This window comes from Sciurus vulgaris, assembly GCF_902686455.1.
Source record: "Sciurus vulgaris genome assembly, chromosome: 6".
Lineage (NCBI taxonomy): Eukaryota > Metazoa > Chordata > Mammalia > Rodentia > Sciuridae > Sciurus > Sciurus vulgaris.
The window spans coordinates 104,594,971-104,622,330 of record NC_136466.1 but is presented as its reverse complement, the minus strand read 5'-3'; positions in this window follow the sequence as shown (position 1 = coordinate 104,622,330).

The following is a 27,360-nucleotide window of genomic DNA, read 5'->3' as shown; positions in this document are numbered from 1 at the left end:
AATGCAGCCAGGCTATTCTAATCTGACAATGCCGGGGCAGGTGGCAGGTGTGTGGTGTGTTTGAGGAACAGCAAGGAGGCTGTGTGCAGCAGGTGGGTGGGTTCCTGAGACAAGGTCAAAAAGGTAAGGGAGGGAGGGATAGGTCAGATGGAAGGCCACTGTTGTCGCCATCTAGGGGTGCTGGGTTCCTTGTCTCTGTTCAGTGAAGAATTGAACAACAGGACACAGAGACATCTAGCAAGCAGCAAGTATATTGCAAAAGCAACAGAGATGGACCAGGCTGGGAATCCAGAAGGGAGTTTTGGCTCATTCTTTTTATAGTCTCTAGAATTTCCTCCTTTCCTTATCTCCTCCCCTGTCCATGTTCTCCTCACTATTATTGATTGGTGCCCCCACCCCCGTCCTCATGTCTGTTTTAGTTTTCCTGTTTGATCCCCCACTTAGGAGCACGAGCTCGGAAGTGTCTGTCTGATTGGATCCCCCGCTTGTGACCAGGATCACTTTGGTCAAACAGTAAATTGACCTCTTCAGAAGACCCTCTCCATGCTCCTTTGTTCCAGTCCTGCCCCTGACCTCCCCCCTCACCATCTTGCCCTGGCTGCTAAGCCCTTCTACATCTCCCTCACTCTGAGGCTTTGGGGTTTTATTCTTAGTGAAATGAGTGGGAGCATCCCAAAAGATTTCTGAGCAGAGGAGTGATAGGATTTGCTCACTCCAGTTGCTTCCTTTGCCCACCAAAGAAGTGGAGTTAGGAGACATATAGTTCATTATACTTGTCCCTATACTGTGTCCCTCACAGATAAAACAGGGCCTGGGATGAACTTGCTCATGGTGACTTCCAGGGACCTGCTTCGGAAATGTGTGAGTCATCTCCTGCTACCACAGGCTTTGCAGACCCAGACCTTCTGGCTCCCAAAGCTGGACACTTTTGGCTTCCCAGAAAAAATCCCAGTCACTTCAGGCTTCTGGTACCAAGAGACCAACAGAAGGAAAGGTGTTGCCACCCAGCTCAGTAACTGACCTAATCTCTGAGAAGAATTAGGACTTCTGGGAAAAACCGAAAATACATTTGGCATGCGGGGACTCCTGGGGTATCTCATGGTTCCTCCTTGTCCAGTTTTGATGATAGATAGGCCTGCGCAGCAGCTATGGCCAGTGAAGTGCATGATGAGCAGGGGCCCAGGTCCTAAAGGAATAAGGGTCTGCTTCACCTCACCAGCTCAGCCGCCTAAACCAGGAGAGGGGCTACCTGAGCCAATTTGACATGGGCAGTTAAGGAGGGAGAAGATCAGTATCACTCTGTCCTGAAACCACTGTGACTGCAGGGACTGTAGTTTGTCCCATTAAATTCCCTTCTGTAAGATTCTCTGGGGAAAGGAACCAATCAGAATCTTAGAGCAGCTATTCCAAGATGGAGTGACTTGCTCTGCAATGCAAGCAGGTCTGAGCTGTGCACAGGGTGGCTTGAGTGGATTTTGTGGTTTGCACCTTTTAAAGGTTCATTTCCCCCAGTTGTCAAGGGTGTCCCACCCCTAGGTCGCAGCATGCTTCCTCAGGAGTTGCCCTTAGGTGAAGGGAAATTCTAGGCATGTTCTTGTCCTCTCCCTGGGGTTTCAAACTCATCAATTGCTAATTTGGGAGGTAGAAAGGCCCAGCCCCTCATCTTGATCTAGGACATCTCTGGAGCACATTAAGATGCCTGCGGGATCAGCTGAGGTCATTGTTACAACTGCAACCAATTAGACTTCCTCCTCTGCACAAGCCTTCTTCCTTCTCTCCTGTTGGTAGACAGAATAATGGCCTCCAAAGATGATCACATCTTACTCCCCAGAACCTGTGGCTGTGTTACCTGACATGGCCAAAGGAAATTTGCAGATATAATGAAGTTAAAGATCTTGGGACAGAGCATCTGGGGTGAGTAAATTCATCGTTCCATACTTTTTTTTGTTTTTTGTTGGTACTGGACTGAACCCAGAAGTACTTTACCACTGAACTACACCTCCAGCCCTTTTTATTTTGAGAGATGGTCTCACTAAGTTGTTTAGAGACTTTCCACGTGGCTGAGGCTGTCCTTGAACTTGCAATCCTCTTGCCTCAGCCTCTGGAGCTTCTGGGATTACAGGTATACAAGACCGTACCTGACTGCAGGTGGGCAAATTAAACATAAGGATCCTTATCAGAAAGAGGCAGGAGGTCAGAAGAGAGGAGGAGGAGACTGGGCTGATGGTTTGGGAAATAGAGGAAGGAGCCGGGAGCCAGGACTGAAGGTGGCCTCTTGAAGAGGAAAAAAACAAAACAACTTCTCCTCAAGATCATCCAGGAGGAGCAAAGCCCTGTCCACCGAGGTCTCGCTTTGGACTCCAGAACTGTAGCATGATAAATTGTGCTCCACCAAGCCCCTGGGTTTGTGGCAATGCGTTGCAGCAGCATGGGAAGCAGATACCCCTTCTTTGCCGGTGTTGTTGGGGAAAGCACGCCCTAATAAAGTTACATTATGCAAACCCTTGCTCAGAGTCTGTTCCTCAGAAACCTGGCTTATGTACAATACCCTTTTGTGGTCAGGTTGGATTAGGAGAAGGAATCCTAGAGAATCAAATCAGTTAGTGGTCAAGAGTTTAGGGTTTCTCCGGATGAGTGAAACTGAGCAATAACTCACATTCTACTCTAGAGACTTATCTCAGCTTCATTTAAAAATCCATCTCATAGTCCTTTGTTGTCCAAGCTCCACATTAAGAGCAGATTCTCCAGAAGTTTTGTCACCCCCAGGCTTTTTGGAATTAGAAACAGTGCCCAGACCCAGGATTGGAGGTAGAAGAATTGTGGGAGGACATCAGAATAATTTAGCCTCCTCTCGTTCTTTGATTGTCACTCAGGGTAAAATGTTACTCCTGGAGAGTCTCTGAGGGTGCTCCAACCTGATGGGGATTATGATGGTGTCAAAGCATGCTTACAATTCCTTGACGCTCCTCTGATTGAAAGGTGGGATCTCTGGGCACTCCCCTTAAATCTGGGCAGGCTTGTGTCTGCTTCCAAAATGAAGTGCCAAGAAAGTGTTGCTAAGTGACTTCTAAGAACTGGTCATAAAAGGCCTTAAGTTCCTTCCTGGTTCTCTTGGGCCCTCTCCCTCTTCTCTGTAAGAAATTAGCTTGAGACCCTCATGCTGAAATAGCACGGGGGAAACCTGTGGTTAATAGTCACAGCCGAATTCCCAGTGGACAGTCAGACCCACTGTGGCCATCTGAGTGAGCCTTCTTGGACAAGCATCTTAGTTGAGCCTTGATATTAACTGTGGTCCAACTGACATCTACCTGCAAACACACAAAAGGCTCTGAATGAGAACTGCCCAGGCCAGCTGGTCATATATTGATATCAGAACTCAATGGTGGCAAATTATCATGTCATCAAAATAACCAGTCCCTAGAAATTATGGATCCTAGAGCAAGAATTTGAGTGGGACCCCACATACCACATGTCTAAATATTTAAAATTATAAATCAAACGAGCAAATTGCTAAATAAAATATGTGAGAGGTTTCAAGATGGCAGCCTAGAGGGTGGCTGCATTTCATGTTGCTCCAGGACTCAGGATTCAAAAGAGGAGATATTGAGAGACTTGGGACCAACTCAAAGCAGCCGGGTGGGTCTCTCCCGTTGGGGAGGCGTCCCGGATGGGACGGTGGTCCCGGATCCCAGGGAACTTTGTGGGGTAGAGCTGCCGGCGAGATGCCCCTCCCCCCGCTGGAGCAGTGAACTCGGACAACTGGGAGCGCCGTAAAGGAGGCCGCTCGGCACAGCGCTGGGACTCGGAGCAACCACTGGGACTCCGGCGGCTGCCCAGGGGAGGAGTGGCGAGGAGAGCTGTGTGGACTCAGGACACCGGGGCCTGCCCTGAGGAGGAGGAGGAGGAGGAGCGTGGCCGCTTGGATTCAGAGTGACTGCACCAGAGCTACAGGAGGTTGCCAGAGGAGAAGCAGCACAGCGAGCTGTTTGGACTTAGAGCAACGCTTCTGAACAACGGGGCCTGCCCTGAGGACGAGGAGGAGGAGGAGCGTAGCCACTTGGATTCGGAGTGGCTATACCAGAGCTACAGGCAGTTGCCAGAGGAGAAGCGGCGTGGCAAGCTGTTTGGACTCAGACCACTTCTGAACACCAGGGCCTGCCCGGAGGAGGAGGAGAAGGAGGAGGAGGAGCGCGGCGGGTCGTTTGGACTCGCAGTGACTGCATTAGAGCTCCAGGCGGCTGCTCAGAGGAGGAGGCGATTGGTGAGTTGTTTGGACTTAAAGCGACCATTCCTGAACACAGGGGGGCTGCCTGGAGGAGAAGCGCGGTGGGTCGCTTGGTCTCGAGTGGCCGCACCAGAGCTCCGGGCGGTTGCCCAGAGGACGGGCACGTGGATTCAGAGCCACTCAGAGCGACCACTCTTGAACACCTGGGGGGTTACCTGGAGGAGGAGGATGAACAGGGAGGGTCATTTCGACTCAGAGTGATTGATTGCCCCGGGCTACGGGTGGTTGGTGGGAGGAGGCACGCAGTGAGTTGCTTGGATTCCTAGTGACCGCACTAGAATACTGGGCGGCTGTCTGGAGGAAGAGGTGTGTGGCAGGTCTCTGGGACTCAGAGTGATTGTACAGGGCCCCAGGTGGCTGCTCAGAGGAGGGGCCGCATAGCCAGGCGATTAGGTGCACAGCAGGGTCCCAGGATCTAGGAGGCTTCTTGGTGGAAGAGCCCCACAGAGACACGCTTAGGGGTGCAGCGAAGTTTCCAGGACTGCGGGCAGGTTCTCTGAGGAGGGGCAGCCTAAGGAGATTCATCTGCGAAGGGTGAGGCTCCCAAGCCCAGGAGGTAGGGCCGGGCCCCTGGGAACTTTGCAGAGGAAGGCAGCCCAGCCTTGGCGGTAGCTGTAAATTGAGGGGAACCTCTAGGAGGGAACGGACCAACGAGACCTCCCCACCGGGTGAGTCTTCCCTGCCGGGTGAGGTTTCCCCACAAGGACGGTAAAACCAGAGACACAGGCCCAAACAGGCCTTGCCTCAGCCCGCAGCCTAGGTCCGCTTTGGATGACCATTGGTCAACAAGTGGAGGCATCTCTGCCCACTAGCAGGGAATATACCCCACCTGAAGGCCACCACTCCTAGAGAGGCAGCTTCCTTGTGGAGCACCGCATTATCAACTTCCTAAAAGACTTCAGCCTACTGAAGGCTAAGAGGGGATATATATAAAATCTTCAGGGACATTGTAAGTCAATAGAGGAAACCTACAATATCTCAGCGGTTCACTGATACCTGAACAATATGAGAAAACAAGGAAAGAAAATGCTGCAAACAAATCTAGATGTTACATCAATAAAACCCAATGACAGCATGGCAGAAGAAATGACAGAAAGGAGTTCAGAATGTACATAATTAAAATGATCAGGGAAGCAAACGATGAGATGAAAGAGCAAATGCACGCACTGAATAATGAGATGAAAGAGCAAATACAGGCATTGAATGATCGCACCAATCGACAGTTAAAAGAGCAAATACAGGAAGCAAAAGATCATTTCAATAAAGAGTTAGAGATATTGAAAAAAAAACCAAACAGAAATCCTTGACATGAAGGAAACAATAAACCAAATTAAGAATTCCTTAGAAAGCATATCCAGTAGGATAGAACACCTGGAAGACAGAACCTCAGACATTGAAGACAAAATATTTAACCTTGAAAACAAAGTTGAACTAACAGAGAAGATGGTAAGAAATCATGAACAGAATCTACAAGAACTATGGGATATCATGAAAAGGCCAAATTTAAGAATTATTGGGATTGAGGAAGGCTTAGAGAAACAAACCAAAGGAATAAACAATCTATTCAATGAAATAATATCAGAAAATTTCCCAAATCTGAAGAATGAAATGGAAAATCAAGTTCAAGAGGCTTATAGGACTCCAAATACACAAAATTACAACAGACCCACACCAAGACACATTATAATGAAAATACCTAACATACAAAATAAAGACAGAATTTTAAAGGCTGTGAGAGAAAAGAACCAAATTACATACAGGGGGAAACCAATACGGATATCAGCAGATTTTTCAATCCAGACCCTAAAAGCTAGAAGGGCCTAGAACAACATTTTTCAAGCCCTGAAAGAAAATGGATGCCAACCAAGAATCTTATACCTAGCAAAACTTACCTTCAAATTTGACGATGAAATAAAATCCTTCCATGATAAACAAAAGCTGAAAGAATTTACAAAAAGAAAGCCAGCATTATAGAACATTCTCAGAAAAATATTCCATGAGGAAGAGATGAAAAACAAAGAAGCAAATCAGCAAAGGGAGGAATTATCCTAAAGGAATTGTCAAATAAAGGAGGAACCAAGTTGCATCAAACAAATAAATAAATAAAATTTAAAAAATGAACCAAATGACCGGGAAACCAAATCATATCTCAATAATAACCCTGAACGTTAATGGCCTGAATTCATCAATCAAAAGACATAGACTGGCAGATTGGATTAAAAAGAAGGATCCAACAATATGTTGCCTACAAGAGACTCACCTCATAGAAAAAGATACCCATAGACTAAAGGTGAAAGGATGGGGAAAAACATACCATGCACATGGACTCAGCAAAAAAGCTGGAGTATCCATCCTCATTTCAGACAATGTGGACTTCAAGCCAAAGTTAGTCAGAAGGGATAAAGAAGGTCATTTCATACTGCTTAAGGGAAGCATAAATCAGCAAGATATAACAATCTTTAACATCTATGCCCCAAACAGTGGCTCATCCATGTATGTCAAACAAATCCTTCTCAATTTCAGAAACCAAATAGACCATAACACAATAATACTAGGTGATTTTAACACGCCTCTCTCACCACTGGACAGATCTTCCAGACAAAAATTGAACAAAGAAACCATAGATCTCAATCACACAATCAATAATTTAGACTTAACGGACATTTATATAATATACCATCCAACCAAGAGCGAATACACTTTCTTCTCAGCAGCACATGGATCCTTCTCTAAAATAGACCATATATTATGCCACAAAGCTAATGTTAGCAAATACAAGAAGATAGAGACACTACCATGTATTCTATCAGATCATAATGGATTGAAGTTAGAAATAAATGAAAGAAAAAACACAGAAACTATTCCAACATCTGGAGATTAAACAATATGCTATTATATGATGAATGGATAACAGAAGATATTAGGAAGGAAATTAAAAAATTCTTAGAGGTAAATGAGAACAAAGAAACATCATATCAAAATCTCTGGGACACTATGAAAGCAGTACTTAGAGGGAAATTTATTTCATGGAGCGCATTTAATAAAAGAAGTAAAACTCAACAAATAAACGACCTAACACTACAGCTCAAAGCCCTAGAAAAAGAAGAACAGACCAGCACCAAAAGTAGTAGAAGACAGGAAATAGTTAAACTCAGAGCTGAAATCAATGAAATTGAAACAAAAGAAACAATACAAAAAATTGACAAAATAAATAGTTGGTTCTTCGAAAAAATAAACAAAATTGATAAACCTTTAGCCACACTAACAAAGAGAAGACGAGAGAAAACCCAAATCACTAAAATTCGGAATGAACAAGGAAATATCACAACAGACAGGATTGAAATACAAAACATAATTAGAAGCTATTTTGAAAATCTATACTCCAACAAAATAGAAAATTTTGAAGACATCAACAGGTTTCTAGAGACATATGAATTGCCTAAACTGAACGAGGAGGACATACACAATTTAAATAGACCAATTTCAAGTACTGAAATTGAAGAAGTCATCAAAAGCCTACCAACAAAGAAAAGTCCGGGACCAGATGGGTTCTCCTCCGAGTTCTACAAAACCATTAAAGAAGAGCTCATTCCAATACTTCTCAAAGTATTCCATAAAATAGAAGAGGAGGGAATCCTCCCAAACTCATTCTATGAAGCCAATATCACACTGATACCTAAACCAGACAGAGACTCATCAAGGAAAGAAAATTTCAGACCAATATCCTTAATGAACATCGACTCAAAAATTCTCAACAAAATTTTAGCAAATCGCATACAAAAACATATTAAAAAGATAGTGCACCATGATCAAGTGGGCTTCATCCCAGGGATGCAAGGTTGGTTCAACATCAGGAAATCAATAAATGTCATTCACCATATCAATAGACTTAAAGTCAAGAATCACATGATTATTTCAATAGATGCAGAAAAAGCATTTGATAAAATACAGTATCCCTTCATGCTCAAAACACTAGAAAAAATAGGGATAGTGGGAACATTCCTTAACATTGTAAAGGCCATTTATGCTAAGCCCATGGCTAATATCATTCTAAATGGTGAAAAACTGAAAGCATTCCCCCTAAAAACTGAAACAAGGCAGGGATCCCCTCTTTGACCACTTCTATTTAACATCGTTCTTGAGACTCTAGCCAGAGCAATTAGACAAACCAAAGAAATTAAAGGGATACGAATTGGAAAAGAAGAACTCAAACTATCCCTGTTTGCTGATGATATGATTATATATTTAGAGGAACCTGGAAATTCCACCTGAAAACTCTTAGAACTCATAAGTGAATTCAGTAAAGTAGCAGGTTACAAGATCAATGCTCATAAATCCAATGCATTTTTATACATAAGTGATGAATCTTCAGAAAGAGAAATTAGGAAAACTACCCCATTCTCAATAGCCTCGAAAAAAATAAAATACTTGGGAATCAATCTCACAAAAGAGGTGAAAGACCTCTACAATGAGAACTATACAACACTAAAGAAAGAAATTAAAGAACACCTTAGAAGATGGAAAGATCTCCCATGTTCTTGGATAGGAAGAATTAATATTGTCAAAATGGCCATACTACCAAAAGTGCTATACAGATTCAATGCAATTGCAATTAAAATCCCAATGATGTACCTTACAGAAATAGAGCAAGCAATTATGAAATTCATCTGGAAGAATAAGAAACCCAGAATAGCTAAAGCAATCCTTAGCAGGAAGAGTGAAACAGGGGGTATTGCAATACCAGATCTTCAACTCTACTACAAAGCAATAGTAACAAAAACGGCATGGTATTGGTACCAAAATAGAAAGGTAGATCAATGGTACAGAATAGAGGACACGGACACAAACCCAAATAAATACAATTTTCTCATACTAGACAAAGGTGCCAAAAATATGCAATAGAGAAAAGATAGCCTCTTCAACAAATGGTGCTGGGAGAATTGGAAATCCATATGCAACAGAATGAAACTAAACCCATATCTCTCACCATGCACAAAACTAAACTCAACATGGATTAAGGACCTCGGAATCAGACCAGAGACCCTGCAGATTATAGAAGAAAAAGTAGATCCAAATCTTCACCTTGTTGGTCTAGGATCAGACTTCCTTAACAGAACTCCCATAGCACAAGAAATAAAAGCTAGAATCAACCACTGGGATAGATATTATCTAGTTTTTAGAGAAACTAGTTTTTAGAGAAACTAAAAAGCTTTCTCTCAGCAAAGGAAACTATCAGCAATGCAAAGAAAGAGCCTACAGAGTGGGAGAATATCTTTGCCAATCATACTTCAGATAGAGCACTAATCTCCAGAATCTATAAAGAACTCAAAAAACTCTACTCCAAGAATTCAAATAATCCAGTTGACAAATGAGCCAAGGAAATGAATAGACACTTCACAGAAGAAGATCTACAAGCAATCAACAAACATATGGAAAAATGTTCAACATCACTAGTAATAAGAGAAATGCAAATCAAAACCACCCGAAGATTCCCATCTCACCCCAATTAGAATGGCGATTATCAAGAATACGAGCAACAACAGGTGTTGGCGAGGATGTGGGGAGAAAGGTACACTCATACATTGCTGGTGGGGCTGCAAATTAGTGCAGCCACTCTGGAAAGCAGTATGGAGATCCCTCAGAAAGCTTGGAATGGAACCACCATTTGACCCAGCTATCCCACTCCTTGGCCTATACCCAAAGGACTTAAAATCAGCATACTACAGAGACACAGCCACATCAATGTTCATAGCTGCTCAATTCACAATAGCCAGACTGTGGAACCAACCTAGATGCCCTTCAATTGATGAGTGGATAAAGAAACTGTGGTATATATATACAATGGAATATCACTCAGCCATAAAGAATGATAAAATTATGGCATTTGCAGGCAAATGGATGAAATTGGAGAATATCATGCTAAGTGAGATAAGCCAATCTCAAGAAGCCAAAGGACGAATGATATCGCTAATAAGTGGATGATGACACATAATGGGGGGAGGGAAGGGTTAGTGTTAGGGTTAGAGTTAGGGTTAGGGAGGGGGGCAAGTATGGAGGAAGGAAGCACTGTATAGAGGGAAAAGAGGGGTGGGAGGGGTGGGGGGAAGGGAAAAAATAACAGAATGAATCAAACAACATTATGTAAATTTATGATTACACAAATGGTATGCCTTTACGCCATGTACAAACAGAGAAACAACATGTATCCCATTTGTTTACAATAAAAAAATAATAATAAAATAAATAAATAAATAAATAAAATATGTCCTGTTATATCATCTTTAAAAGTATATGTTCATGGTGGCAAAATAGAAAGTTGGCAAAACATGAAGTTGGCAAAATATAAAACATAGCTGAATTTAATGAGCATTACATGTGTTTTGCGGTACGGATAACAGCCGCTTCTTTGCCTGCCTGCTCCAAGCGGCTCCGCAGCCGCTTCTCTTACGGCCCGACCAGCAGGACGAAGGACACGTACACCTCAGCGGTTCATGAAGCAGCTTCCCATTTATTCAAATAATACCTTCAATATATAAGCAGTCTCATGCATAAGGAATTGTAACCAGATATGTCCATCCAATTCTGTTAAAGGTCAAGCGAACACTCGCTCAAGCATACATGTAAAGTATATCTGTCCACGCGCTAGGCGGCTGAACTGATTATCATACAGCCAATTGTAAACACTTCCTGCCTTTCTCCAGGCATTATCAGGATGCTGTTTGCTCTCTGCCAGTCGTCATCTTTAGATGCACGTGGCGTAACCCTGGGCCCCGGGTTTCGCCCGCCACAACTCCCTCTTTCTGTTTATAAAAGGGACCGTGCCTGTCTTAGGTTGTCCACAGCAGAGCAACATCCTTACCCGTCATTGGACAATGAGGCTCTAGCCCTCATTTCCTGTCTTAGGTTGGTATGAGCTCCCCATGAATCTTACCCGTCTTTTACTACCGGTCCAGCATATTTAACCAGACTTGGGGGGATGGGCCAGCATCAATTGCGAAGAGAGCTTGGCGAATAATGGCTGTTTCTCTACGCAGATGTATATGCATTTTGCATATGCACAGGACAGATACAACACACAAGAGTCCTCCCCTGGACAAAAACCCAAACCATTCTTTTCCCCATAGAACAGCGGACTGCAGAAATGTGGCCAATTGTTGTAAAAATAGGAGGATATAGAATAGAGGAGTTGGTAAGGGGTACAGGATAGGGCCACGTCTTTACTATTCCCCATAGTTCACACGAGTCTCCTCCATTAACTTGGCGAGAACTCACCAGCACCATCAGCAGGAGAAGCCTCCTCATCTTCTTCTTGTTTTGGGGTCTCTGTTGAGGCCTTGACCAATCTCTCCAGCACCCAAATTGGCGATTGTGTGTCCTGTGGGAAAACACAAACAGACCCTCGGGTCCAGATTCATACCGAATCTGGGCCTTTCCATTGTCCTGATAGAATGTCCTTCCAGAGCACTTGAGGTAGATGCTTTTTATTAGGCTCTGAATGATGGTCAGCAGCCGACTGGCCCTCAGAATCAAGATTTAAAAAAATTTAAAATGAACAAGACAACAGACAGTTTGTCTTTTGGGGATCTGTATGATGCCCCTATTCCCCCTTTTTGTTTCTAAAGCATGTTTTTAAGCGCTAAATGGGCATGCTCAACAATGCTTTGTCCAGTAGGATTATAGGGAATTCCTGTGACATGTTGAATATCAAATGTGGAACAAAATTGTTTAAAGGCCTGGGAGGTATATCCAGGACCATTATCTGTTTTAATTTGTTTGGGAACTCCTAGGATGGAGAAAGAGTGTAAACAGTGTGTTATTACATCTTTAGTTTTTTCTCCAGTAAGAGCAGAGGCCATCATAAATCTTGAAAAGGTATCAATAGACACATGAATGAATTGTAGTTTTCCAAATTCTGAATAATGAGTTACATCCATTTGCCAAATATGATTGGGCTGAAGCCCTTTTGGATTTACTCCTAACGAGGGGTTAGGAATAAATGTAACACATTTAGCACAAGACTTGACTATGTCCTGAGCTGTTGCCTTAGCAATTTTATAGCGTGTGTGTGGAGTGGAAGCATTTACGTGAAATTTGGAATGAAAAGTTTTTGCATTTTCAAGCGTATTAAAGATGTGTGGGTCTCTGGTGGCCATGTCTGTTAAATCATTGTGTAAACTTAAAGGTCCTGGAAGGCCAGTATGAGCCCGAACATGCCCAATAAAAAAAGGATTTTTTCTGTCCCAAATAAGTTTTTGTAAACTTTGCAAATATTTAGTAATAGTGGAGGTGAGGGAAATCATACCAGTTAATTCTAAATTTTGAACAGCATTAACAACATATTTGCTATCAGAGAATAGGTTAAAAGGCTCATGGTGGGTTTTGAATACTTCTATAGTTACTAATAGTTCCGTTTGTTGTGCAGATAGAGTATTAAACAACAATGTTTCTGTAACATTATCTATAGTAATAGTACCCATACCATTTTTTGATTCCCTCAGTAAATATAAGGGTAGCTCCTGTAATAGGTTCTTTTCAGGTGACTTTAGGAAAAATTATAGAATGTTGACTCCAAAATTGGAGAAGAGGATCAGATGGCAAATGATTGTCAACACAGCAGAAGTATTAGTAAAGACTACAGCCCATGAATTTGAATTATTAATAAGATATTGTACCTGATCAGTAGTATATGGAGTACTGATAGTTGAGGGATGTGATCCAAAGGTGGAAAGGGATACTTTCAACGCCTTAAGGATTAATTCTGCCACAGATTCAGTAAATAAGGCGAAGACCTTGTTAGGGGCATAATTCATGTGAACCCATAGAATAGGACCCTTTTGCCAAAACACTCCTGTGGGAAACTTATTTGTGGCCAAGACAATGAATGATAAAGGTTTAGTTAGATCAATATGATCAAGATGAGCCTTTTCCATAGCTGTTTCAACAAGCATGAGAGCTGTTCGAGCCTTAGGGGTAACACTCGCTTAGAAAGAGGGTCAGAATCACCTTTAAGAATATGAAACAGGGGGCCCAAACTTGAGGTGGGTAAATGAAGGTAAGGTCTAATCCAATTAATATCACCCAAAAGTTTTTGAAAATCATTTAAAGTTCTAAGCTCATCCACCTGAATGGTAATTTTTGCGGGTTTAACCATAGTTTGATTTATGATAGCTCCCAGGAAGTTTTTGGTGTCTGTGATTTGTACTTTATTAATGGCAATATGTAAGCCCCATCTTTCAAGTGACTTTAGTAAGAAAGTATAACATTGCTTTAAGACAGGTTTTTCCTTATGAGCTAGCAAAATATCATCCATATAAGGATAGATTAAAAGTTGAGGGTTAATTTGTTGATACACACCAGGGTGGAAATTAATCTGATTACCTTGCCCTTCATACGGTCCTTGGCCTGTCAGCATGTTTAGACTCCATTGAGGATTGCCCGAAACTACATTATGTTGGGCAGTATCAGAACATAACTCCTGGTTAGCCACCTTCCATTTTAATATGGCTGTGCTTTTGTTAGGATTGGAAGCCACACCCAATCGCCTTAAAGTCTGATCTGCCTGTTGAAGTGGCCAGGCTTTGGGCCATTCTGTAATTTTGATAATACTTTTGTCAGCCCCAGTATCTAATAAGCCCTCAAGACTTTTGCCTTTTATCACTAACTTTGTCATAGGCCTATCTTTTAAACCCCACGTTAACATGACCATATTTTGGCCAGTAGAACCTAACCTTTTATTTCCCCTAATAATATTTTTTGATGGATATTGATCATAGCAACTGGGTAAGACCAACAATTGTGCTATGTGATCGCCCTGAGCTATTATTGCTACACCTCTTGGTGAAGAAGCAAGGATTTTTATTTCTCCTGTAAAATCAGGGTCTATAACTCCAGGGACAATATTTAATCCTTTTAAAGCAGAAGAACCCTTCCCCAGAACTAGTTCCACTGTTCCTTCATGTAATGGGCCGACAACCAAAGTTGGTATTGGCTGTACTCCCATCTCTGGAGTTAATACTGCTCTGGCGGAGGCACAGAGGACTGAACATCTACTTTCTCTTTCAGAAGCTTGACTTGATTGTTCTTTTTCTACAGTTTCTAATATCTTTTCCCCTTCTCTTAACTGTTTTTGAGATTTTGGTTTTTTGGAAGTCAGACAGAAATGAACTAATGTCACAACAACAACAACAAACAGAAACCAAACAAGGAAAGGTAACACAAATAACTTACACATATTTGTTATGGGACGTCCTTCGCTGTCTCTTGGGACAGGCTTTCAATATATTCTCTCTCTAGGAGAATCTTCAGTTATGCTCCCTCTCTAGGGGACCCTTCTGTTAAAACCTTAAGGTCACCGTTTCCTCAAATAGGGAAACCTTCTCATTAATTATGCTAGCAAAACTGTCTTTTATATACCTGAGCACTCACCAATTCCCAGTCCGATCCTCATTTGATCCCCATATGGGCCACCACTTACGGATAACCACTGCTTCTTTGCCCGGGTGCTCCAAGCGGCTCCGCAGCCGCTTCTCTTACAGCCTGACCAGCGGGACGAAAGACACGTACACCTCAGAGGTTCATGAAGCAGCTTCCCATTTATTCAAATAATACCTTCAATATATAAGCAGTCTCATGCATAAGCAATTGTAACCAGATATGTCCATCCAATCCTGTTAAAAGTCAAGCGATCACTCGCTCAAGCATACATGTAAAGTATATCTGTCCACCCGCTAGGCGGCTGAACTGATCATCATACAGCCAATTGTAAACGCTTCCTGCCTCTCTCCAGGCATAATCAGGATGCTGTTTGCTCTCTGCCAGTCACCATCTTTAGATGCAGGTGGCATAACCCTGGGCCCCGGGTTTCGCCCACCACAACACAGATGGGCTGGTGGTATTTGGATGAATAGTTATTTCATATTGTAGAAAGTGGCATCCACTATGTGCCACTATTGCAAATACTTCCCTAATGCCACAGTACCTCCTAAACCAGGAATTGGAACATGAAGAAAAGAAGAGAAAAGAATAGGAAAGAAAGAAGAGAAGAAAGAAGGCCCTCGGTGCTCTGGGAAGCACTTGGAACATAGGAGAACCTTCTGTGCATGTGGTCATCCCACAGCACAGCTTTCCAAATTATTTCATTTCTATTTTGACTTACCTTAGAGCCTCTCTTATCCAAATCCTCCCCACAATTCCAAGCAGCTTTTACCCCTGACACAACAAACCACAAACTGTCATTAAAGTAGATACAATTTTCTGTTGACTGGGGACACAGGAAGAGAGAGATGGAGGGCATTTCCCAGGACCTGGGCTGAGTTCCCCATCAGAGTAGATATTTAGGGTTAAGGATGGTGCCATATTAGTGCCCAGGGCCAGATCCAGGAGCCTGCCTACACCTGACAAGCTTGATGAGCTGAGGTGTGTGCCCCTGTGATACATGGAGCCCTTTAAAGCATGGACCAGCTCAGGCCCCTTACCATCAGCATTGCCAGTTCAGTGTTCTATACACAGGGCTGGATATCTGGGAAACCATGACAGGATTCTAACTATCTAGGGTTTCTCCATGTCCAATTTCCAAATTGCCAACCACACAGAGTAATGAAGAGGTTGCAGATCGGCTCTTTCCATGACACACTTTCAGTCACTGTTTCCTTCAGTCACTTGTTCATTCTGCCCAGAGGTACCGCTCTGGGAAGAGTGAGCAAGGCAGATGGTTCTGTCCTCATAGAGCTCACATCTCAGAGGGAGAAGACCAAAGGCACTCACATATCAAACCAGTAAGTAAGACAGTTTAATAGATGAGGAAGTTTTATGAAGAAAATAAAGCAGAAAATGGATTGGTGTGGGTGATTTTGGCTAAGGGGGTCAGAGAAGAGCTCTCAAGGCAGGTGGCCTTTGGGCTGAGCTGCAATGCAGCATGGGAGGTAACTGTGCAAACACTTGGTGGATTAGTTAGCTGAATTTCCTGATATTAAGGGGGTAAGCAGAACTACTTCTCAAACTTCAACTTGATGACCATCTTTCTCAAATAAATTTGGGTGCATTTTCTTGGTAAAGTGAATAGTATAACAAATATAAAATTATTCATTCTTCTGGATATTCCAGCTGTTTGATGGTTAATGCATAGTAGTTATAGAATATGTTGTGATTAGGCTTAAATTGACCTGAATCCAGAATTTATCCTACAAATAGCGTTATATTAATGTAAATTTTGAATCAGCTAGTTTTCTACTTCTTTCTTTTTAATACCAATAAAGTAACAAAAATTAAAAATCCCTGAGACTTTGGAAAATTAACATTTTTCTATAACTAATTTTAAGATGAAAGATTTGATTAGCCATGTAAATGGTTTTTAAAATTTTTGTCATGTGGGATTGAACCCAGTGTGAGTGCAATGCAAAGGCTCTACCAATGAGTGTCCCCAACCCTTTTTATTTTATTTTGAAATAAATAAAGTAAAACAAGGTCTTGCTAAGTTGCTGAAGCTGGCTTTGAACTTGCCATCATCCTGCCTCAGCCCTCTGATTGGGATTATAGACATGAGCCACCATGCCCAGTATAACCAGGCAAGTTTTTAAAAAGCAAAATTAGTATAGAATGTGATTTTTGGAAAATGTTTTTAAAATTCCAGTCCTGTACATGTACATTCTTTAATAAAAGAATCCCTGAGGTTATAACTTCTTAGCCAATGTATCCTGTAAACTGAGATATAGAACACCTTATTTTTTTTTCAAATTAAAAAAGGGAAATTTACTAGTTGATTTTAAGAGAAATATGCATACAGAACTCCTAAGGAATTTATTCATATAAACGAATCAGTTTAAGCTGGGCATAATCCCAGAAGCTCAGGAGGCTGAGGCAGGAGGATTGTCATTTCAAGCTAGCTTTATCAACTTACGAAAGCCCTAAGCAACTTTGTGAAACCCTGTCTCAAAGTAAAAAATAAAAGCAGGCTGGGGATGTGGCTCAGGGGTTTAGGACCTCCTGGGTTTGATCCCTGTAAAATAAATAAATAAATAAATAAATAAATAAATAAATAAATAATAAATAAATAAATAAATAAATAAAAGACTAAAAAGTTTTTTTCTTTCAGTATTTTCTAATTATGAAAGAGAAGAGAATCATTAGGTTTTGTTACTGTTGTGGTTTAGATATTAGGTTGTCCCCCAAAAGCTCATGTGAGACAATGCAAGGAGGTTTAGAGGAGAAATGATTGGATATGAGAGCCTTAACCCAATCAGTGAGTCAATCCTGGGGATTAACTGAGTGGTAACTGAAGGCAGGTAGTGTGTGGCTGGAGAAGGTGGGTCATTGGGGGAGTGACTTTGGGGTATATATTTGTATCTGGCCAGTGGAGCTTCTCTCTCTGCTCCCTGATCATCATGTAAACCACTTCCCTCTGCCACTCTTCTGCCATGATGTTCTGCCTCACCTTGAGCCTGAGGAATGGAGGTGGCTGTCTGTGAACTGAGATATCTGAAACTGTGGGCCCTCCAATAAACTTTTCCTACTTCACAATTGTTCTGGTTAGGTCTTTAGTCACGGAAGCAAAAAAAAGCCGACTAAAAGAGTTATTAATAATCAAAACATTTATTGTGCTAGATAATACAAAAAGTGATTTATATGCATCAGTTCATGTAATTATACAACCCCTGCATAGATTAGTATGGAGTATTATTAGTAATTCTGATTTTATAATTGGGAAAATAAACACAGAAAAGTTAAGTACCAAGTCCAAAGCCACACAGTGGGAAAAGGTAGAGCCAGGAACCGAATCTGTGCAGTCACCAAAGATCAAGATTTTGATAATGATTTCAAAATTAAAAATCCCTGAGACTTTGGTAAATTAACATTTACCAAATTTAGATTTCTAGTACTATTTTATTATTTTTCTTTATAATACTTAGCTATCATGATTACATTTTTTTTACTTAAAGGATTTCTTTTTTTAATTTTTACAGACTGCATTTTGATTCATTGTACACAAATAGGGTACATCATTTCATTTCTATGGTTGTACACAATGTAGATTCATACCATTTGTGTAATCATACATGTAACAGGGTAATGGTGTCTGTCTCATTCTACCATCTTTTATACCCTCCATTTCCCTCTATGTAATCTATATTCTTATCAAAATTAATCTAAAATGTATTTCATCCTTGAATCTTTAAATGTAATTCTGCAAAAATTCAGTATAGTTTATAAAATACTTTTTGTGAAATGAAATTTTATTCTAAAATGTATTCAAAATTTTAAGACACTGGGCTGGGGTTGTGGCTTAGTGGTAGAGTGCTTGCCTAGCATATGTGAGGCATTGTTTTTATGTGTCAGCACCACATAAAAAAATAAATAAAATAAAGGTATTGTGTTCATCAACAACTAAAAATTAAAAAAATTGCAAGACACAAATACTATTGTAATAGATAAATGTGTGTGTGTGCATGTATATATATATATATATATATATATATATAGAGAGAGAGAGAGAGAGAGAGAGAGAGATGAAACAAAAAATATGATTTTAACCTTTTTCAGGAGCCTTCATCAATAAAACCCAACTTAAAGCCTCTTTTTGTTTTTGAACAATTTGGACAATGTAAGCAAATTTTCTCTCATATATATATGTAAGCTCTAGCATGATTTAAAAACAGTAAAAAAAAATGAATTAAAATACAATATATATGCGTGCACATATATGATTATGATAAATCTGTGAGGTACAGAGTGCCTTAAATTAACTAGAATTTCTGAATAAATTGCACAACCATGTAAGGATAAATGTCTATAACAAATCACAGACTAACAAAGATATTATAAAATGACTGTTGAGGATAAAAATTTAGTGCCAGGTTCTCCCATTTGATCTGGAACTGCTTCTTCCCCCTTGTCCTCTTACTCTAACTCCAAAATAAATGAGGTTCTCTGAAGCTTGATGTTAAACCATCAAATGGCTGATTGGACTTTGGGCATTTTAATCAAGATCTTTGCATTAAATTTTCTTTCCTAGGACATCTTTTCTAAACTCATCTTCTTAACATCTCAGGTACAAATTCCATTACTACATCAGTGGTATTACTATGGTGACTTTCCTCCTTCAAGTGGACATTGAGAGTTCTCTCAACAAAGGAAAACGAAAAGCAGAATATCTATACAAGGACAAAATGACTTTGAAAAAACTTATTTTTATATTTTAATACTTATTTTCTTAAAAATACTATGAACAGATTCTACATTGTGTACAGCCAGAGAAATGAAAAGTTGTACTCCATTTGTGTACAATGAATCAAAATGTATTCTGCTGTCATACATAACTAAATAGAACAAACAATAAAAAAAAAGAGAGAGAAACATTCCAAAAAAGAAAAGAAAAAAAAAAAAAAAAAAAAACTATGAACAACTTACCAGGTCAGAGGTTTTACAGACTAGACAAAATATTTTTATTTTACTACATGGAGTAAGCTCAGAATGTAATCAAGGTGTCAGAACTTCGTCCTTTACAGACCTGGACATTTAAAAGAAAATTCTAGTTAAATATTACTTGGTTATGTCAATGAAGGTTCATCAATTGAAACAAATGTAGCATCTTAGTGCGGGGATGTTCAAACTGATAAGGGACAGTCTGTACATGTGTAGGGACAGGGCATTTACAGAATGTCCTTGTACCTTCCGCTCAATTTTATAATGAACTAAAATTGTTCTAAGAGATACAGTGTGGGGTGGGGTGTAGCTCAATAGTAGAGTGATTGCTAGCAAGCAGGAGACCTTGTATTCAATCTCCAGCACGACAAAAACTAAACAAAACAAAACCAGAGACAAAATGCTAAGATAAGGTATGTTTTTAAAAAGAAAATAAATAAATAAAACTTTCAAGTGGGCTTAATCCATTGGGTAAAGCACATATTTAATCACATGACTCCTGACTACCATCACTTCTTGGTTGCTTCTTCAGGAACCTGGAGTTTTCTGTGAAAACTGACATTTTAAAAAACATTTCTGTGGCATTTTCAGGGAGGATTATTAACATAGGAAAGTGAACTCAAAAGTAGTGGCAAATTTTCAGAAAAATTAGGCACCAGCACTTGTTCTTATTAGCAGAAAAGATCTAAAAAAATGTGTTTTTTTTTTTTTTTTTTTTTCAGAATATCTACAATACAACCATTTTTCCAGGCATTTGTAAGATCTTATCTTGACATCAGGTATCAAATGTAGCATTGTATTATTATTACTATTATCAAAATGTGATAGCATTAAGAAGAGATATTTTATCTACTACTTCCATGAGAAGTTTTGGTGCTTACAGATTTTTCATATCCATATTCTTATTTTAGAGTGGAACAAACTGAGGCTCAGTGAGAACCTAGATAACTTGTCCAGAGTAATCTAGTGACAAGAAGACAGAAAGAACCATGTTTTTTCTCTGCTGATACTGCTGTGGCTTGTCACTCTGTGACACTACACTGTTTCCAATAAGAGGTTTTTATTTCTGAAGTTTTTAAATAATAAAAATAAGAAAAAAAAAAAAAAACCCACAACTAACCTTTGATGGTTTTTAAATTTTTTATTACGGCAGAATTTACACACATTCCTTATTAGGAATATATTCCAGCTTCCCATTTGGGGTGAGTCAAATTTACCTTTTGCTTCATTTTTTACACATGGAAAGATGATGTGGAAGGATGAATAAAGACTTGTATGGGATGATTGTTAAATTTATCATGTTAAAAAGTTTAAAAATGTTGCTGCTCTTGATGTTGATGCTGATCACCCTCTGTAAACACAGTAGGGCTGAGATTTCTGGAGACCTTTAGGCTCCCATGAACCCTTCTGGTTCACGGAGAGGAAGATACCTGGGAAGAGTGTGTGTTCCCTGCCTGGTTCTACTGCCCAGCAGGGCTGTCCACCTGCCAGGCCCGAGGTGTAGTCTGGTGCATTCTCCACCCCACCTCCTGTTGGGGGCCATGAATGAATTATGGGTTTGTTTGAACCACCCCAAGGCAGGGGAGTTGTTTTTCTGAGAACTCTGGGTGAAATTCCACCCACTGGAGACCGCTCAGATCATGCCAACACCCTGCCCATTGGCTCAGACAGCCCTGTTCAAATGTAGCAGTCCGGAAGCAGAGGAGGCAGGATGTAATCTGCTAAGCCCCAACCAAGTTCTTCATCTTGTTTTCTTCAGGAAGTCCTTCACTCTGAGTCTCCTTCCCCACTTTTCCCTTACTTTTGTGTCTTGTCTTTATTTCTTAAATTTCTCCTATCTTTAATATTTCTAATCTGACTCACCACCCTAGGTCAGGGAAGCTGAGTGAACGCTCTGAGGGTCATGATAAGCTCCCACCTCACTCTTCCATCTCAGCCTTTGAGCATACTTGTGAATCACTTGGAACATATAGTAAAAACTAAGTATTTTAATCAGCAGGTTTACCAGTTAATTCAACTTATCTCCTTATGGGGGAGCTAGTTTTATCTCTGAGGTGTTAATAGCTGTTAATTATAGTAAACGATCATCAAATATACAGATTTGAGAAATATGTTGGATGATCATTTGTTTTCCTTAAGTAACTGCTTACTATTTTAATTTTTGAAAGCCATGTAATTAATCAGTTACAACTGGATAAGATTGCCTCCCCACTAACCCATGTCCTCCCCACCTGACTGTTAGAAGTTGAAGTAACTAAATGAACATGTTTGGATGAGAAAATATTACCTTGCTATATTTGGATGAATTATGTTTTCAGAGAAAACCTCATAGGTGTAATAAAAATGGGAGCTAAGACAGAATTATATTACTTAAGTTTACTGATTTTTAGAAGTCTTAGAGGCACAGATACACTTAATGTGAACTGTATTTAAGAACTGTTGGCAAGGCACGGTGGTGCATGCCTGTAATTTCAGCAATTTTGGAGGCTGAGGCAGGAGAATTGCATGTTCAAACCAGCTCAGCAACTTAGTGAGACCCTATCTCAAAATAAAAAATAAAAAGGATTGGGGATATAGATCAGTCGTTTAAGCTCCCCTGGGTTCCAAAAAACAAAAACAAAAACAAAAAACAAAACAAAAAAAATACCAAAAAACTATAGGTTGAAGAGGTGGACAATAAACTAATGCGATCTACTTTATCCATGTGAAGGAACAATAATTAGGCATGCTCTTTCCCTCTGCTCCCTCTTCTATTGTTATAAAACATTAAATATTTAAAAGTATTTGACTAAAAACATTACTATACATGTATATTTTAAAAAGCTAACAAACATAAGATTAGTAGACATTTGTCTTAGTCTTATAATGTGCCATGTAGCATAACAAAGCTGAGCAAACTAAGGACTGACAAGGATCATATGCCTACCTAATATTACATGCCTAACATTTACCAGTAGGAACCAGTATGTTTAATAAAAATATCAACAGCTCATTTTCTATCCATCACTGACCACTGTTTCTTGCCTTTAAAACTGCTAAAACCCAAATAGACAAGAAAAATTTTAAAAAAAATCTGACAACATAAACTAAAGAATTCCTCATAATATGTTGATTAAAAAAATTAGAAGTTTAAAGTAAAGTTTACAATAGCTTGAAAGTTTCATGGGTCTCTATAGGAACCCAGGGACAGGGGACTCTGCTCAGGGGTGCACAGGGGTGGTTGGTTCACTCTGAGGAATTGCTACAGAGCTGGCACTGACTGAAGGAATCACCAGCTTCCCATTTAGTGCCAAGTGTTTACAAACACTGTTCCTATAATAGGACTCCAGGGACCAGTGGGGAAGGATACCGGTAGGAGCATATTGAGAACTGCTATCAACTGCCTTGAAGGCAAACAATGGGTTTTGTGGTAGAGTTGAGGACTATGGTTAGCCCCAAAGCAAACATCATGAAAGACTATCTAATGGAGAAATGGAACTCTTTTTGTTGAATGTAATAGTTCATTACAGGAAAGATTATGGTGATTGCGAGTTGCCATTATCACCTGCTGTAGCAGTTAAAAGATTTGTACTGACTTGGCTTTTATTTAATTATTTTTCATGGAATCTTTTTTATCTTAATACTGTCCCCCCAAAATTGACCAGACCCTCCTCACCGTGCCTGTTACTCCCCAAGGAATAAAGGAGGGGTTTCAAGAACCACACAAATCCTTCTAAGCTAATAGCTACTTACAAAGGTCCTTTCAAAAAGGCCATAGAGTAACTCTACTCTAAGACTAATTGCAGAATCTAGGGGCAACAGTGTGAGATGAAATAGGCGGGGGAGAATTTGCAGTCACAAAAGATATGTAAGTTTCCTACTGAGAAGTTAGATTTCAATTATTCAAGATAACATGATTGGATATCTAATTATTCTCTTCACTGACCCGTAAGAGTATTTCCTAGGTAATGTTCTTATTGTGAAAAGAAAATGAAACATTTTGATCCCTTTTTTGACATATCCAACCCATCCGACCACATTCACCCTACCTCTTTTGCCTGTAATGTGGCTTGAGAAGTAAGAGTCCTTGAGACAGAAGAATAAAGATATTCTAATGGGAAGCTTATTTTACAACTCTGGGTTTGCATTCCAAATTGCACAGACTATGCTTTTTAGTTTAAAAAGCCCCTCATACAAACATTCTCAGAAACCAGGTCTTCCACGCCTCTAGCTTAATTTATCTTATAATTAAGCCTGAAAAATAGTTTAATATACTATTTTAATACAATCACTGAGAATAAAAATCTGTAGTCAAGTAACTGACGAATGTTTTAAACTCTAAGCATGTTCTGAATATTTGTTAATTATCATCCTTTAAGCAAATAGGAAAATTTAAGTTAAATTTTCAAAATTAGAAACTATTTAGAGTTTGAAAGTTGAAGTACATTAATAAATCACTGGACAGATATACTCTGTCTCTCCAAAGCCAAACTTAATTTTTTGCAATTCATCCTTACTTTCTCAACTTTGTTTATTTTTGCGTTTAGCTTTACTTTCCAGGAATATATTTGAAATGTTTTAATTGTTACCATTTACATCTGAAAATATTAGAAATCATGTAGCTTATTTTAGCAAGCAAAATCAAGACCATCACAAATGGATCTGTAATATAAAGTCTGTAGTGTAAACTTTCATCTTCAGCAAGAAGAAATTCTCTTAAAGTAGGTTAGGAATTTGCTGTATGCATTGAACTATTGAACCAGAAGTTTATGTGGCAATTTGGTGATTAATCATTAATATCGTAAATGCCAATTTTCTACTCATGAGGAGTAAGAACATCTATTTTTGCAACTTGAATGAAAAAGATTTCTGATTTAATCACTTGCTCTAAAATTTCTCTTTAGTTGAATAAGCTTATTCACTTTCAGTACCATTTTAATTCACATGTAAGGTGAAAAGAATATCAATTTTTGAGACCCAGTGCAAGAGCTCAGGTCATGAAAAACTTGAATCAATACTGCCAAGAAAACCAGAAAGATATTTTATTGTATTTATTTTAAACAAATGTCAAATGAACATTAATGTTGCCTGGAACATACACTTTTGTAATCTGTATTTCATATTTTTAAAGTACCCACTACTAGGGCAAAGCAGCAAAATATTTCTAGTTACTTGAAGGAAAATATTTGCTATTCATTTTTGCAAATGCGCAGTTCAGTGGAAGTCTCTTACACAGAAACATTATGCAAATCTCTCTAGAACTTGAGAATATAGTAGTAAATAACTTTTCAAACAATATTTTAAATAACTGGGAAGGAACCAGAGTCAGCTTTTCAGTCTTTTGTTCAACCCATGTGTCTCCTCTGAATGATTTAAGAGGCTCATAGAAATACTCATAGCATACAAGTTCTGCAGAGGTTTGGACCTTCAGTGTTTTATATTCTGTATTGAACTTCATAGAACCATGTCATTTTACAACTAAATACATTTCAGCAAGATTATAATTATTAAGGAATCTGAAATTTTTATGCAGCCTATTTTAAATGGTATTTTTTTGTAAATGTGTTGAATTTTAAACTTGAGTTATAATGTTTGGAGTTTGGTCATGGTCTGGTTTTGTGGAGATCTTAGAGATTCTGAAAGTGGATTTGCTAATCTACCCTTTATGCAATTAGATAGGGCTCCTATGTTGGATATTTTGATTTTATTTGGTTCAACATGTTTCTTCTTATCAATAACTTATGCTGAGCATTTAAATTTTGAATTTAGGCATTCATTTGAGGACTTGCCTAGTGAGATGGATATCTTAGGATTGTTACTGCTTCTGTTTTCATCTTTCATTTTCATATATGGCTAATATTTTTAAAGTATTCACTGGACTATCTTTTTTTAAAATGGATATATGCTCAATTCTCTGAGGGTTTTTCATGAATCAGAAAATGTGCCTAGGTTTACCTCTTAAATATGAAAATATGGTAACTGCTTTTTAAAATGGAATACTTAGATCTTAAAATTAATGTCAATTTCAATGACTGATACATAGGTTGTTAAAGCAATTTTGAAACCATTAAATTTGTGTGATATCCCCTCAGACATAAGTGAATAATGGTTAACTTGATGACAAAATGTTCAGCACCGTGATAGTAAAGATATCAAGAATACATTTCATTTTCAACTCATAAGTCATTTCTTTCTCTGAAACAATATTTACATAAGTAAGCAATGCTGAATTTGTTTACGCAACTGATACTAGTTTACATAATATGTATGATACTGATATTTTGTTGAAAACACATTTAAAGGCAAATTGTTTTCATGTACTATAACTAAGTATCAAGAGTTCCATTCCTATTGCCAGTAAAAATTGTGGACTATAAGATAGAAAGACAGTTTTGTGATGAGAATTTAAGGTTGCTATTCACAGAGACATGCAGCTATAGTCAAGTTAAGCCAAGCATTTACTTAAAGGGAAACTGTGCAAACTGAATGAGACAACCAAACATTTATATGTACGATGTCTTCCGGCTGTAGGATTTTCTTTAAGCAACACCATATTCTCATCAAACTTTGTGTAGAGGATAAAACTTCTAGAATTTCTTTAATTTTTTATCCCTCTTTTGATACAAAAGTGTTTCTTCACTTTGAAGGGTATGCTGGACTATGAAACAAACACTGATTACTTGGACTTCTGGGGGGCTAGGAATGCAGACACTCACATCCTTCTTTCCCTTCATTTTGAATTTCTTCACTCTTTATTATCTTATTCATCACAGGAGCTGAAGGGAAATTAAACTGATTCTGCTGATTTTTTTTTATCTCTGTAGTTCCTGCCCTGAACCTACATAAATGCTTCAACCACTAATAACAACTTACAGAAAAGTTCTTGGTTATATGACTTCTTCCTGTTTTAAAAGAAAGGATCCCTCTGTTGCCTTGTTACCAGTGCTCCAGCCCCTAGAATCCAGACACAGAGCTAAAATCACCTGACAAGCTACTTGCAGTAACCTTTGGCTCAGACTGTCTGATTAGTGGGATTTATAACACTTTCCTTTCAAGTCATTATGTATAAATGTGCTGCATCACTGAACTAGAAGATTCCATTTGGATCAAAGCCATAATAAATAATGTGAACCAGTATTTAAAAATTTATTGAAAAAACGATTTATGTATTTCCATTGATATCTAAGGATGAGTCCTTAATCCAATTAGAGATCTTCCTCCTCCTATATTCTTATTCATCTATACAATAGTATGGAGAATCTACTTCAGAATTTTTATTTGGGAAATGTTCATGGCAAACTTAGGCAACCATCTATCTGTACAGTTCATCGGAAAGATGAAAGTAATTGAAGACAAGCATAGTATTGCATGAATTGCCTAAATAAATGCTTCAAGATTTCCACATTATGTGTAGTTCTACTTGGAATAAAATACCAAAACTTCATTCATTAATACATATTGATTTGCTAGTAATATTAGTTATTTTTTGGCAAAGTTTAGTTATCTGACCACATAGAGCCAGCCACTCATTGTAGCCTTTTCTTAACATATATAAATTCTTTGATATTACAGACTCCTGAATTTTCCATAAGGCATCATTTCTAATCCAATTACATATACAGATGTCCACATTAGTTTATATTTTGACTTGTCATTCAGAACACATTTATGCTGGCTTT